The sequence below is a fragment of the Bubalus kerabau genome, chromosome 12 (genome assembly GCF_029407905.1).
Source record: "Bubalus kerabau isolate K-KA32 ecotype Philippines breed swamp buffalo chromosome 12, PCC_UOA_SB_1v2, whole genome shotgun sequence".
Classification (NCBI taxonomy): Eukaryota; Metazoa; Chordata; class Mammalia; order Artiodactyla; family Bovidae; genus Bubalus; species Bubalus kerabau.
In genome coordinates this window covers 36159638-36174977 of record NC_073635.1, presented here as the reverse complement: position 1 = coordinate 36174977, position 15340 = coordinate 36159638, and the positions used below count along the sequence as shown (strand labels likewise).

The 15340-nt window shown below is 46.3% G+C and overlaps 1 protein-coding gene across 3 annotated transcripts in view; it reads right to left on the bottom strand.

Moving 5' to 3' along the window:
• The window catches only part of LATS2 (large tumor suppressor kinase 2), a 38507-nt gene extending 24376 nt beyond the window's left edge, over nt 1-14131 (bottom strand). Inside the window, exons 1-2 of one of the 3 annotated variants that reach the window (XM_055542570.1) lie at nt 14023-14131; nt 13101-13191 (exon numbers count right to left, since the gene is read on the bottom strand). The gene's annotated coding sequence lies outside the window, so the exon portion shown is untranslated. Of the gene's footprint in view, nt 1-9721; nt 9954-10245; nt 10267-13100; nt 13192-14022 lie in introns of those variants that run through there. The other 2 variants (XM_055542571.1, XM_055542569.1) reach the window with 2 other exon arrangements.
• Nucleotides 14132-15340: the final 1209 nt, after the last annotated feature.

Here is a 15340-nt window from a genome sequence, read left to right as displayed (position 1 = left end):
TTCATTGGTGTTTCCCACATGATGTTAGCAGTACTTTTTGGTGATGGTTTAGTCTCAAAGTTGTGTCCAACTCTTGCAACCCCATGGACTGTAGCCCACCAGGCTCCTCTGTCAGTGGAATTTTCCAGGCAAGAATACTGGAGTGGGTTGCCATTCGCTTCACCAGGGGATCTTCCTGACCCAGGAATAGAACCTGGGTCTCCTGCATTGCAGGCAGATTCTTTACCAACTGAGCTATGAGAGAAGCCCCTTAGCAGCATTGCTGGTGTTTCCCACATAATGTTAGCAGTATTTTTTAGGACCGAACAAACTCAACAACAACAAAAAAACGAACCTCCTAATCAAAAAATGGGCAGAAGACCTAAACAGACATTTCTCTAAAGAAGACATACAGATGGTCAACAGGCACATGGCAAGATGCTCAACATCACTAATTATTAGAGAAATGCAAATCAAAACCACAATGAGGTATCACCTCACACTGGTCAGAATGGCCAACATCAAAATGTCTACAAATAACAAAAAGGAGAAAAGGAAAGATATAAGCATCTGAATGCAGAGTTCCAAAGAATACCAAGAAGAGATAAGAAAGCCTTCTTCAGCGATCAATGCAAAGAAATAGAGGAAAACAACAGAATGGCAAAGACTAGAGATCTCCTCAAGAAAATTAGAGATACCAAGGGGACATTTCATGCAAAGATGGGCTCGATAAAGGACAGAAATGGTATGGACCTAACAGAAGCAGAAGATATTAAGAAGAGGTGGCAAGAATACATAGAAGAACTATACAAAAAAAAATCTTCACGACCCAGATAATCTCGATGGTGCGATCACTCACCTAGAGCCAGACATCCTGGAATGTGAAGTCAAGTGGGCCTTAGAAAGCATCACTACGAACAAGGCTAGTGGAGGTAATGGAATTCCAGTTGAGCTATTTCAAATCCTGAAAGATGATGCTGTGAAAGTGCTGCACTCAATATGCCAGCACATTTGGGAAACTCAGCAGTGGCCACAGGACTGGAAAAGGTCAGTTTTCATTCCAATTTCAAAGAAACGCAATGCCAAAGAATGCTCAAACTACTGCACAATTGCACTCATCTCACACGCTAGTAAAGTAATGCTCAAAATTCTCCAAGCCAGGCTTCAGCAATACATGAACCGTGAACTTCCAGATGTTCAAGCTGGTTTTAGAAAAGGCAGAGGAACCAGAGATCAAATTGCCAACATCTGTTGGATCATCGAAAAAACAAGAGAGTTCCAGAAAAACATCTATTTCTGCTTTATTGACTATGCCAAAGCCTTTGTGTGGATCACAATAAACTGTGGGAAATTCTGAAAGAGATAGGAATACCAGACCACCTGACCTGCCTCTTAAGAAATTTGTATGCAGGTCAGGAAGCAACAGTTAGAACTGGACATGGAACAACAGACTGGTTCCAAATAGGAAAATGAGTACATCAAGGCTGTATATTGTCACTCTGCTTATTTAACTTCTATGCAGAGTACATCACGAGAAACGCTGAACTGGAAGAAGCACAAGCTGGACTCAAGACTGCCGGGAGAAATATCAATAACCTCAGATATGCAGATAACACCACCCTTATGGCAGAAAGTGAAGAGGAACTCAAAAGCCTCTTGATCAAAGTAAAAGAGGAGAGTGAAAAAGTTGGCTTAAAGCTCAACATTCAGAAAACTAAGATCATGGCATCCAGTCCCATCACTTCATGGCAAAAAGATGGGGAAATAGTGGAAACAGTGGCTGACTTTATGTTTGGGGGCTCCAAAATCACTGCAGATGGTGATTGCAGCCATGAAATTAAAAAACACTTACTCCTTGGAAGGAAAGTTATGGCCAACCTAGATAGCATATTCAAAAGCAGAGACATTACTTTGCCAACAAAGGTCCGGCTAGTCAAGGCTATGGTTTTTCTAGTGGTCATGTATGGATGTGAGAGTTGGACTGTGAAGAAAGCTGAGCGCCGAAGAATTGATGCTTTTGAACTGTGGTGTTGGAGAAGACTCTTGAGAGTCCCATGGACTGCAAGGAGATCCAACCAGTCCATTCTGAAGGAGATCAGCCCTGGGATTTCTTTGGAAGGAATGATGCTAAAGCTGAAACTCCAATACTGTGGCCACCTCATGCAAAGAGTTGACTCATTGGAAAAGACTTTGATGCTGAGAGGGATTGGGGACAGGAGGAGAAGGGGATGACAGAGGATGAGATGGCTGGATGGCATCACCGATTCGATGGACGTGAGTTTGAGTCAACTCCGGGAGTTGGTGATGGACAGGGAGGCCTGGCATGCTGTGATTCCTGGAGTCGCAAAGAGTCGGACACGACTGAGCGACTGAACCGACAGAGGATGTAGAGAAAAAGGAACGCTCTTACTCTGTTGATGGGAATGTAAATTAATACAGCCCCTGTGCAGAATTGTACAGAGGTTCCCAGGAAAACTAAAAATACAGTTACCACATGATCCAGCAATCCCACTCCTGGGCACATATCTGGAGAAAACTCTATTTCAAAATGATACATGCACCCCTATGTTCATAGCAGCACTATTTATTAATACAATAGCCAGAATATGGCAGCAACCTAAATGTCCATCAACTGATGAATGGATAAAGATGTAGTACATATACTCAATGAAATACTACTCAGCCATTAAAAAGAATGAAATGCCATTTGCAGCAACATGGATGGACTTAAAGAGATTATCATACTAAGTGAAGTAAGTCAAACAGAGAAAGACTAATACCATATGACATCACTTATACGTGAAATCTAAAATATGACGCAAAAGAGCCTATCTATGAAGCAGAAAGACTCACAGGCATACAGAACAGACTTATGGTTGCCACGGGGAAAGTTGGGAGGGGGACTGTCAGATTAGGAGTTTGAGGTTAGCAGATACAGGCTATTATATATAGAATGGATAAACAAGATCCTAATGTATAGCACAGGGAACTATATTCAATATTCTGCAATAAGCCACAATGGAAAAGAATATGAAAAATAGTGTATCAGTTCAGTTCAGTCACTCAATTGACTCTTTGCAACCCCATGAACTGCAGCACGCCAGGCCTCTCTGTCCATCACCAACTTCTAGAGTTCACTCAAACTCATGTCCATCGAGTCCATGATGCCATCCAGCCATCTCATCCTCTGTCATCCCCTTCTCCTCCTGCCCCCAATCCCTCCCAGCATCAGAGTCTTTACCAATGAGTCAACTCTTCGCATGAGGTGGCCAAAGTACTGGAGTTTCAGCTTTAGCATCATTCCTTCCAAAGAACACACAGGACTGATCTCCTTTAGAATGGACTGGTTGGATATCCTTGCAGTCCATGGGACTCTCAGGAGTCTTCTCCAACACCACAGTTCAAAAGCATCAATTCTCTGGCGCTCAGATTTCTTATGTGCATAATTGAGTCACTTTACTGAAGAGTCGAAATTAACACAACACTGTAAATCAGCTGTGCTTCAATGTCAAAAAATGAGTTTTTGATGACAACGTTTAAAAAGTTAAAGTATCTTTCTTTTTAAAGAGAGAAAAGCTCAGATGGGGGAAAGCTGATACCATTAGACTCTGTGTGAACACGTGCCTGCAGCCTGATGCAGGCTGCACAGCTCTGAGGACCTGGTTCTTCCTCCAGCTGGAGTGTGGCAAGCCTGCACTGTGTCCAGGGACAACCCCCTCCCACCTGCTCACCACGTGAACCTCAGGGCTCCCAGCTGTAAACCTCTCCAGAGCAGAAGGCCCCTCACCGACCCAACCTCGGAGACCCTGCTGTTCACCCCCAACCTCCCCACCCACCCAGGCCCCAGCACCTGAACTGTGAGAACTCAGGGTGGAAGCCGCTGCCCACTGCCTGAGTCTGTGCTCTCTCCTGGGCTGGAGCTGAAACCTGCCCCCCAGGGGGTCTCGGGAGAGCACTCAGCAGGGGCTGTGCCCCTTCTCCAAGGCTTCAGATGCAATATTTCTGATGTTTACACAAAACCACTGTAAGAAGCTGCACGACTGCACTATACTGCTCAGCCAGAAAAAGTACTAAAGCTCTGACACAAGCTGGTCATTCAGTCACTAAGTCGAGTTGGAGTCTTTGCAACCCCATGGACTATAACCCACCAGGCTCCTCTGTCCATGGGATTTTTCAGGCAAGCATACTGAAGTGGGTCACCACTTCCTTCTCCATAGGATCTTCCCAACCCAGGGATCGAACCCGTGTCTCCTGGATTGCAGGTGGGTTCTTTACCGCTGAGCCACCACGGAAGCCAACAGGCTACAATGTGGATGAACCTTGAGGACATTATGCTGCGGGAAGGAAGCCAGACACACAACAAAAACACTATGTGACTCTAATGAGGCAAATCCAGAGACAAGTGGACTGCAGTCACCAGGGCTGGGCTGAGAAGGTTATTACCTAATGGGTACAGAGCTTCTGTTTGGGACACTGAAAAAGTCTGGACTGTGGCAGTGACAGTGTGGATGTATTTACTGCCACTGAACTGTACACTCAGGAATGGTTAAAATGATAAGCATTACGCCAACTCATCTAATGTTCATATCCAGCGGGCCAGGGTCTGACCATGCTCCCCCTCCAAACACAGCTGTGCTGGGAAAAGCCGGACCTCAGCCCTGGTGCTGACACAGTGCACCCCGCTCACAGATGGAGGTCTGAACGCCTGGAACCCCTCACCGACAGGAAACACAACAGGGAGCAGCTCCCCAACGCCACACACCCCCAGATACTTTTGAGTGCCTGTGGGTCCCACAAACATTCCGATTATAAAGCCAAGCAGTGCAGGAGAGACCGGACATGTTTGCATTTACACATGAGCTAAGAAACACCAGGGGGAGGGGGGGTGCCCCTGAACGGAATCCAGGTCAGACGTAGTGGTGTCTGTCCTTTCTTTTCCTCCCCCTCAACATTTCATTATGAAGATTTTCAAACATACAGAAAAGGTGACAGAGTTATTCAGTGACAGCCCCTCAACCTGCACCTGGGAAAGCTCCTTGTGCAGAGGGGGCGGGAGGACCCCCGCTCCACGCTCTCATCCTCTTCCCACCGTGCTCGCCTAGGCACGCCTGGCTTCCTCGGTGATGGTGCAAGACACCTACCGGCAGGCCTGTCCTGCCTGTATCACTAGGGAAGGATGAAACTTTCCTTCAGTTCCCACAAAGAATCCAAGTATTTTCTCAGCTTGAGACCTTGTATTTTAGACTTTAGTTTGATGACAGTTGATTTCATGGCAAAATTATGAACTTCTGAAAGCATTTTTCATGAGAATACTCATCAGTCAAATTACGACTGCAGCTGGAAATGAGCCCCTCTGACACACTACAGTATCATTTTAATAAGCGCTCTCAACCAGAATTTCAAAAGGTCCTAAGGGCCCTATGACCTAGGGTCTCAAGGGTCTTAAAAAAATGAGGGTGGGCCTCCCTGGTGGCTCAGTGGTAAAGAATCTGCCTGCCAATGCACAAGACATGGGTTCGATCCCTGGTCTGGGAAGATCCCACATGCCATGGAGCAACTAAACTGGTGTGCCAGAACTATTGAGCCTGTGCTCTAGAGCCCGGGAACCTCAACTACTGAGTCCATGTGCTGTGACTACTGAGACCCTGTGCCTAGAGCTAGTGCTCGGAGACAAGAGAAGCCACCCGCACACCTCAACGACAGTAGCCCCCGCTCCCCACAACTAGAGAGAAAATCTGCACAGCGCCAAAGACCCATCACAGCCAAAAATAAATTAATAAAATTATACAGGCTTCCCAGGGGCACGAGTGGTAAAGAACCAGCCTGCCAATGCAGGAGACATAAGGGACGCGGGTTCAATCCCTGGGTCAGGAAGATCCCCTGGAAGAGGGCATGGCAACCCACTCCAGTACTCCTGCCTGGAGAATCCCATGGACAGAGGAGCCTGGTGGGTACAGTTCATGGGGTCGCAAAGAGTTGCACATAGCTGAAACAACTTAGCATACATTCCTGGTGGTGCAGTGGTTAGAATTCTTTGTTTTCACTACTGAGGCCAGAGAACTAAGATCCCACAAGCCACGGTGCACCAAAAAAAAAGGTGGGGTGGGTAGCAAACAAAGCAGTCTAATGTTGGGAATTTCTTGGGTATCATCAACTGACTTAAATTTATCTCAGAAGAAACTATAAGACACTGGAATTTAAAAACTGCAATACAACTCACAAAACAAAACTCATTTTCAAATCTGGGGCTGAGACGATGGCTAAGGCCTATCCTGAGTACAGGCGGCTCCACTAAAAACAATATGAGAGCAGTATTCTAAGCAAACCTTAATGTGGCCCTATCAAACTCAATTCTATCCTTCAACCAATCCCGGAAAACGTTATCAGATGTTCAAGAATTTTTATTCTAATTCCTCCAAGTGCTTCCCAACTTCACTGGCTGCCAAGCACACATTCAGCACCGACCAGGGAACCGATGAAACCCACGTCCTGTGGGACCCACACTAATGACATACGGCATTTTTTTTAAAGTGTTTCTTGGACCTAAAATTCGAGTTATTATTTAAATCGTATCTTTACTATAATTAACTAGCAAAGCTGAAACGAGATCAGGCAGCCAGGCCAGGCCTCCAGCCAGGTCCTGATCGCCAGAATCATAAACCACCACGCTGATGGCCGACTCCAGGGCTGCCCCAGCCAGGAAACCCCATGCCAGGGCCACCCCTCACCTGGAGGGTCCCTGAAAACATCCTTCCAATCAAGGGCACAATCACAAGGTTTCAGAGGGCACAGAGGTCTTCCACATGTGCCAAATGCTGTGCTGGACGGTACGTCAGGTTACCCAGGTAGGATAGAGCCTCACCTCCAAATAAGTTTCTGACCCAGGGAAAAGAAACCACCACATGCCTTATTGGCTTTATACACGACATCGGTATGATATATATACACAGATATCCGTGTGTGTGTATACCCACACAGACACACACATTATGGATAACAGCATAAAAACCATCGAGCTATAGAAGTCTGTAACCAAGACCACCATGCGGAATGAGCAGGCCGGGGATAAACGTGCGGTCTGTTCTGTGCAGCACTCCTCACAGCAAGCAACCCAGCAAGTGAGTCTCCTGTGTTCTTTCCACACCCCAACAGGGCTTCCACTCTGAGAAGCCTTGCCTCCTTCCAACACCCTCCTTTCCCAGGGTCAGACACTTCCTGGCCAGGGCTCTGACCACCTGAGCCACTGCTGTGGACAGAGGTGACGGTCACTGTCCCCGGAATCCCAGTGAGCAGGCCTATTCAGAGACCTCTCAGAGAAAGGGTCGTGTCACCAAAGCTGGAAAGGGGAAAGGGCTGACATTGGACGGAGGAAGTGTGAAGCTATTCCTGGAGCCTGGGACTTCCTGTGAAAAGGCTAAAACACAGAAGAGAAAGACAGGGAGATAACTGTGGGGGGGTGTGTGGGGGGGGGGAGGGTACCCTCTGGGTCAATTTAATGAAAACACAGGAGTGGCACTCCTGTGAAGCAGGACAGGACTGAGTTAATGAGTAAGGAAAAAGGCAGTCCTCAGCACTCCAGCTCAAGATCACCGCCTGGAGTCACGACCCTAAACGGAGACCCACTCCATTGAAAAGCCAACTTACATCCTCAGAAAGGTTCTCACCATCCTAACTGCATTTAGAGACTACAGGATCTGCCTGGCACCACAAAATCAGAACGGTTAATAATAAATGCAAACCAATGCTACAAAATATGAGTTTTCACTTGTCCTGCAGAAAAATTCCTATGAACGTCAAATATTGGCACACAGACAAAAATTAAGTAAAAAAAACCACCTGTCACTACTAAGTTGACAGATGGCAAGAGATACAAAGTTTTCCTAGAGTGAATGGCAAACATTGAACAATGTCAGAGTCAAATTCCCACCCTAATTTTAGCATTGTAACTGTTCTCTCTCTGTCCAAGGGTATCAACCTTTGTTGGCTTTAAAGCAACCAACAGGGAAGTGAGCAGCAAAGCAGGCTACCTACCTTCAGGCCCCAGCAGCCTCCACAGGTGCTGCTGTGATAAAACCCAACCCCATCTCCACAAAGAGCGGCAGCCACCCGCACACAGTGGGGCTGGGGACCCTGGACTGCTGAGGATGGACTGGTCTTTAAAAATGATGGAGATTCAGAGAGTTTTTTTAGAGCAGATTTACAGTCAAAGCAAAGTAAATGCAGTGAATTGATTTTTCTTCAAACCCATCATTCTTTTAAAAATCAGTGAAGAACATTATTTAGAAATTTCACGTTATTATGACCATGAAATAAAATACAAAAGCAGCTTTTCAACAACTAATCTGTTTTTTCCAATACAAATCAGAACACCCCCCCCCCAAAGTTCCCCAAATCTTTCCTGTGAATTTACCGAGTATTTATCAGCTTCAACAGCTCTCCCCACCCCCAGCCCACACATGCAGTGAGGTTTAGGAGACCAGGGCTGGCTATTTACAACAAGATATTCAAAATAACAAGGCATCTTATTTTAAAAACATCCCCCCCACCCAAAGGAAAGTCCCTCCCACCAACCCGGGGATTTGCTAAGGAAAGAAAGAAATATGTACAGCCAAGTCAAAACTACTTCAAGTCAGATGAAGAGCTGCAAGAACTCTCTCCAGTTCAAAAATTTCGAGATTCTAGTAATTCACCTTAATAATTTTTCATGACAGTTCTGCTCAGATATGTTATTCAATAAACTGCTTGACTTTTTGAGATTTATTAAATGTTCAGCAATTTTAATTTCAAAGGAATGCTGGTATATTCACTAAACAGTGACCAAATTTTATGAGGTTGAATAACACAGTGTCTTGTTAATTATAATTTAAAACAGACTTTCTTAAATAGTCTGTGCATTCTTATTTTGAAGATTTTCCTCTTACTGCCTTGTTAATACATTTGCTAAAGAAAACAAACAAACAAACAAAAAACTGAAAAGATACAAAGTAGCTTAGTCTCTAGATTGAGCGCTCAAAAAAGGTGATCCATCGCAGCGAACGGAGCTTAAATTCAACTGAAAATATGGACCAAAGTCTCCTTAGCACAATTTTCCTAATAATGCGCCAGGAGTTACTTTCTCCATTACTAAGGGAAGGCTGTCAACTCCTGGGTTAAAATTTAAACTGAACACCTGTGTGAACAACACACATTTTGTGACTTTCCATTCAAGTTTCTTAGTAAAATGTGGCCAAACTTTCCTCTGAAAACGTACGTATTCGCTGACCACTTTGGGAAGAGAGCTGCCTGGCCACTGACTCTACCTGCCAGGCGCTGGACCCCGCGAGGCCCCGGGCGGGGGCTCCAGCCGGGATTCCAGCCCGGCGAGACCCCGGCCCCGCCGCCCGCGGACCGCACGCCCAGCGCACCGGTCGGGCCCGGCCGACGCCCGCGGGCCGGGCAGGTGTGCCACCCAGGCCCCGCCTGCCCCCGCCGGCGCCCCAAGACCGCGAGCCGGGTCGGAACCCGGCCCAGAGCCGGGCGCGGGGGGCCCGGGAGGCCCGGCTCCGGACCGGGTCGGAGTGGGGGAATTATTGGGGGAGGGGGCGGCCCGGCCGGAGCGGAGCTAAGTCTTGGCGGGGGACCACCGCCTGCAGGGGCGAGGGGCGGGGGCCGAGGCGGCCCGACGGCGCGGACACCCCCCCGGCCGAGCGCGCGGCCCCGCCCGCCGCCCCGTCCCGGGTCCGGACCCCACCGCCCCGCTCACCTCGCGCCGTCTACGCCGTCCGCGGCCGCCTGGCCCGCAACTCCGGGGCCTCGCGGGGGACGCCGGGCCCGGGGGCGGCCAGCGGGCGGGGACACGGGGCGCCGGCGGGCTGGCGGGCGGGCGGCCCCATCTTCCGGCGCTAGCGCCGCGGCCCAGCGCGCAGCCCGAGCGGGACATTCGCTACATTGTTGGCATTCCTGGGCCGTCACGTGACCGTCGCGTCAGCGCCACCCCGCCCCGCTCCCCGCGGCGGCGGCGGCCCCGCCCCTCTCCGGCCCCGCCCCTACAGCCGACCCAGTCCCGCCCCCCGCGGCGGCGGACCCGCCTCACAGCCAGCCTGGTCCCGCCCCCGGCCAACCCGGTCCCGCCCACGCCGGCCCCGCCTCCCGCGCGTCAGGCTCCGGACTGTCCGCTAGGGCCCTCCGGCCCCGCCCCGCCCTCCCGCTCAGCTCCCGGGGGGAGCCCAGATCCCGGCACCTGCGCCCCGCCCAGCCCCTCACCTGGACGCGGGCCTCCGCCCTCACCTGCGCTCGGCCTGGGCCGGCCCCCTCCTCGCTTCGTGTGCGGGGAAAAGGTCCTTCCCTTGCCCTGACCTCGACGACAGAGACAGGACTAACTAAAACAAATAGGCTGTAAATAAAATGGACTTTACAATTTATGAGTGAAACACCTAATCAAATTTTGGAATTGTTTGCAATAGTGAAAAATCAGGAAGAACCTAAAAGTCCAGCCGTGGGGAACAGTGGGGAAATAAAATATGTAAAATAGCTGTGAAACGTGAGTGTAGATAGACTTCAAAAATCATTGCAGAGGGGAGAAAAGCGAGATGCAGAACTGTATATACAATACAACAGCGTGTTTATAAATAAACAAAATGTCACAAAACCTATCTGATCAAGTCGTGTATACTCGTACCAACAAGGTACGTTCACGCGGAAATCATGACAGCTGTGGCCGGACAGCAGGGAGGCTGGAAACTGGACTCAGGAGGAAACTGGGGGCGTCATCTTTCTCTCCAGTCTTTGCTTCTTTATTTGGAACAAACTGTCCGAATTTTAAAATTTGTTGATTCTCAGTGATTAGGCTCAGTAATGTATGCTGTGTTATTATTCTTTGTGCCTTTTTTTAAAAACATCTTTTAAAATTTTTCACATATACAGGAAACAAATTGGAAACAAATTTCCAGATAGAGTCTCACTTGAGGAAACTGATATAGAGTATAGGAGAATAGTTGTGTTTATTGACACAGAGTCAATCATTCTCTTGGTTTTTTTTTTTTTTTTTTTTTTTTGAGGACCTACCATGAACTATCTGAGAAAGCACTGGCAACCCACTCCAGTGTTCTTGCCTGGAAAATCCCATGGTCGGAGGAGCCTGGTAGGCTGCCATGGGTCGCACAGAGTTGGACATGACTGAAGCGACTTAGCAGCAGCAGCAGCCATGAACCATGGTTTACCAAACACTGTTGGTACCATAGTGAGCACAACTACTTCATTTACCCACTGGCAGAACTTACACTCTCCTAGATACATTCAAGAAACTTAAGTGACAGAACAGCATACAGGATCTAATTTGGTTAAATGATATATGTATTTACATTTAAGCTATATACACAAAATATACATTATATATCATATAAAATATATAACAGTATATATGTGTGTGTGTATACATGTATATACACGTACATATGTGTGTGTGATTTTAAGTCCAGAAAATTATGCTGCCAAATATTGAAAATGATAGTCTCTGGACATAACGGTTCTGGGTGACTTTTGTCTTATAATTCCTGATAACTCTACATAGGACAAGTTTAAAAAAACCTGTTTAAATAATCATCCACATAATGCATCCAGTTGAGAAGGGGAGAGAAGAGAAAGGAAGCACAAGTTCTTCTGAGCACAAAGTCTGTGGCAGTGGCAACCTCGCTGGATATAAATTTGATTAACATACATATATACTATGTGTGTACACCAGGAGTTAATCCTCTGGCTTAAAGCTCAACATTCAAAAAACTAAGATCATGACATCCAGTCCCATCACTTCATGGCAAATAGATGGGGAAACAATGGGAACAGTGACAGACTATTTTCTTGGGTTCCAAAATCACTGCAGATGGTGATTACAGGCATGAAATTAAAAGACACTTGCTCCTTGGAAGAAAACCTATGACCAACCTAGACAGCATATTAAAAAGCAGAGACTTTACTTTGCCAACAACAGTCTGTCTAGTCAAAGCTATGGCTTTTCTAGTAGTCATGTATGGATGTGAGAGTTGGACTGTGAAGAAAACTGAGTGCCTAAGAATTGATGCTTTTGAACTATGGTGTTGGAGAAGACTCTTGAGAGTCCCTTGGACTGCAAGGAGATCCAACCAGTCCATCCTAAAGGAAATCAGTCCTGAATATTCATTGGAAGGACTGATGCTGAAGCTGAAACTCCAATACTTTGGCCACCTGATGTGAAGAACTGACTCATTTGGAAAAGACCCTGATGCTGGGAAAGATTGAAGGCAGGAGGAGAAAGGGATGACAGAGGATGAGATGGTTGGATGGCATCACCAACTCAACGGACATGAGTTTGAGCAAGCTCCAGGAAATGGTGAAGGACAGGGAAGCCCAGCGTACAGCAGTCCGTGGGGTCACAGTCAGACACGACTGAGCAACTGAACAACAACTGTTATTAACCCCATTTTATAGAAGACCCTAAAGCACAGAGAGCCCAACTAACTCACCAGAGATGAAGAGCTGGGAGTCCAGCCTTGGTGGATCTGACCAAGATCCAGAGCTTGGAAACACTGAATTATAAGGTGTATTCAGATAATCTCAAACAGTCATGACCTTGTCACTTTGTCCAAGGGGACAGGATTGGTCCCTGTGGAGTGAGCAGGGGGGCCCCCGGGCCCAGGGTGTTTAAGGGGTCCCCCCGAGGCCGCTGTGCAATGTGCCCCCCTCCCCCACCCTTTCTCACCTGTGAATGCAAGCAACCTGATTATGACTTAGCCTCTTATACCCTAGTGGCTGGAAAGCAGGCTCTGGTCTCAACACAATTTTTGGAAAGAAAAGTCTTCTTTGTTATCTGTGGCGGGCACACAACAAATCTGCCTAACTAAGAATGTTCTCTGTGGGGAGTAGTGAAAAAGCAGAGGGTCAGATTTCGAAAGGCCTAGACAAGCAGAAAGAAGATGGGCTACACTGATTTAATTTGTTTCATACCCATGTAGTCTGTCTCCTTAATTAGATTATAAAATTCCATAAGAAAAGGGACCATTTTCTCTCCCTAAAACTACAAATGGGGAACTTAACTGCTGGTTTGAATGTACTGAATGAAATTTTAAAGGCTGTTTTAACGTCTGAAATATAAAAGTTTTTAATATCACCTTTTTCTCAGTATCAAGCACTCTCTGTCAGCCAGGGCGATCTCTTGGTCCACTATTCTTTGGAGGTCTCTGTTCTGCAAACCTGTAGGTACTTGTAGAAAGAGTTAGCAATACCAGGTATTAGTTGGGGTATCTATTTTAATGATAAACTGGTTTTTTTTACTTTATTTATTATGATAAAATATACATAATATAAAACTTACAAATTTTTCATCATCCAAGATTGACATTCTGTCCTTTTTAAATACTAACTCTCCATTTCCCTCCCCCACTTGTTTGTTCTTTTGAGGGACTTTTTTGTTGTTTTCCTCTGGTAATTTTCTGACATTTTTTTAATTTTTTGGTTATGAGGCACAGCTTTTGGGATCTTAGCTCCCTGACCAGGGATCAAAGCCATTCCTCCTACAGTGGAAGTGCCAAGTCCTAACCACTGGACTACCAGGGAAGTCCCTAAAGTTCAATTCTTACATGTATTTTCCAATATTAAAGTCATGAGTGAGTAAATTTTCTCCGATTTTAATTTATTTCTAGTTGTTTTGAGCCATTTTGGAAAACAGAGCTTCCTGGAAATTTTGGTAAGAACCTCCAGGGTGTTCATTCTTAGGGGAAGGCCCAGAAACACAGCAGGGCTGGCCACCTTGCCAGTCTCTGCAGACCTGCCTCTCCGGCAGCGTCCAACACAGAACCCTGCTTCATCCTCCGGAGAGCCACTCTGCTTCTCAGATGAGTAATGAAGTATGTGGTTGCATAAGTCAGAATTGCTCAATAATTTAAGATGTGTTCCCAGAAGACCTCAAAGAAACACTGTCAAGATAAAAATCACATTCTGCATTTAAAAAATTCTTATGTTGACACTTTACATTATTAAGAGACAATTGCTAAAACAAGTTTTCTTTTCTTACCACATCCTCTATTCATTTACCTTTCATGCTGAGTGAGCTGTGAGAGCAACTCTGGCGATCCACTTACTTCTCTTATTGCATTTATAGTTGGCTGCAACTTCTGTTTCCTTTGCAGACATAGGCAGAATGTTTTTGTGTCTGTAATTGAAAGAAAAATCCCACCATGAAAGTCTGGAAGCTCCTAGATGTTTTAAAACTTTCCTTTCAGATCTTAATCTAATCATTTGCAGTAAATATTGGTAAAACTTGCTTTAGGGAGGAAGAACAAAGAACATAAGGCTCCAACTCTTGTCTCAATGAAATCAATTTCTGTAACAAAATTAACACTAAATTTTTTCTGACAGATGATGTTGACCTTTTTCTTTACATTTTATTTATTTATTATTGGCTGCTCTGGGTCTTCATTGGCACACTGGGATTTTCTCTAGTTGTAGCGGAGCAGGAGCTACTCTCTTGCAGACCTAGAGCATGGGCTCCATGGTTGTGGTGCACAGGCTTAGTTGTCCCACAGCATGTGGGATCTTCCTGGACCAGGGATCCAACCTGTTCCCCCTGCATTGGCAGTCGGATTCTCAACCACTGGACCACCAGGAAAGTCCAAACCTAATGTTTTCAAAGGAAAACAGCTGAGCCAATCTAAATTGACAAGAAATTTTTAATTGTGTAATTGCAAAAGGGACATTTTCACAGTCTATTTTTAACTTTTAGTTTACAGTTAACTACTAAATGTCATTGGGGCCTCCCTTGGCCCAGTGGTAAAGAATCCAACTGCCAATGCAGGAGACGCAGGAGACGTGGACTCAAGTCCTGGGTTGGGAAGATTCTCTGGAGAAGGAAATGGCAACCCACTCCAGTATTCTTGCCTGGGAAATCCCATGGACAGAGAAACCTGGTGGGCTACGGTCCATAGGGTTGCAAGGAGTTGGACACAGCAACTAAGCAACCACAAAAACAACTAAATGTCATTATGGTTGTTACTGAACATTTGCTTCTAAGACCATCGTGTTTTGCTTTATCAAAGAGATATGAAAAGAAAACTGTGTGTTCTCTTCAGATGCTGGGTAAGTGGGTTTTGATCCTGAAAACCATGATGAGGTTATGATAAGGTGATTTCACATGCAGAAGTGGAAGACAGCCTATGGAAGACTGACAGGCTGCCCCACTTGAAAGAGCAAAGGGAAACCTATAAAAGTCAGGAAGCAGTCATGAAGATTGTATCTGACGGCTGGTAACCCCAGGGCAAGAAGAGTTTCTGGGCTTGAGGGTTGGAACTTGAAAAATATTCCAGAGCTACTAGACTTCAAAAAGTCAGAGGTGAAAGGAGGAATTAGAGTTCAA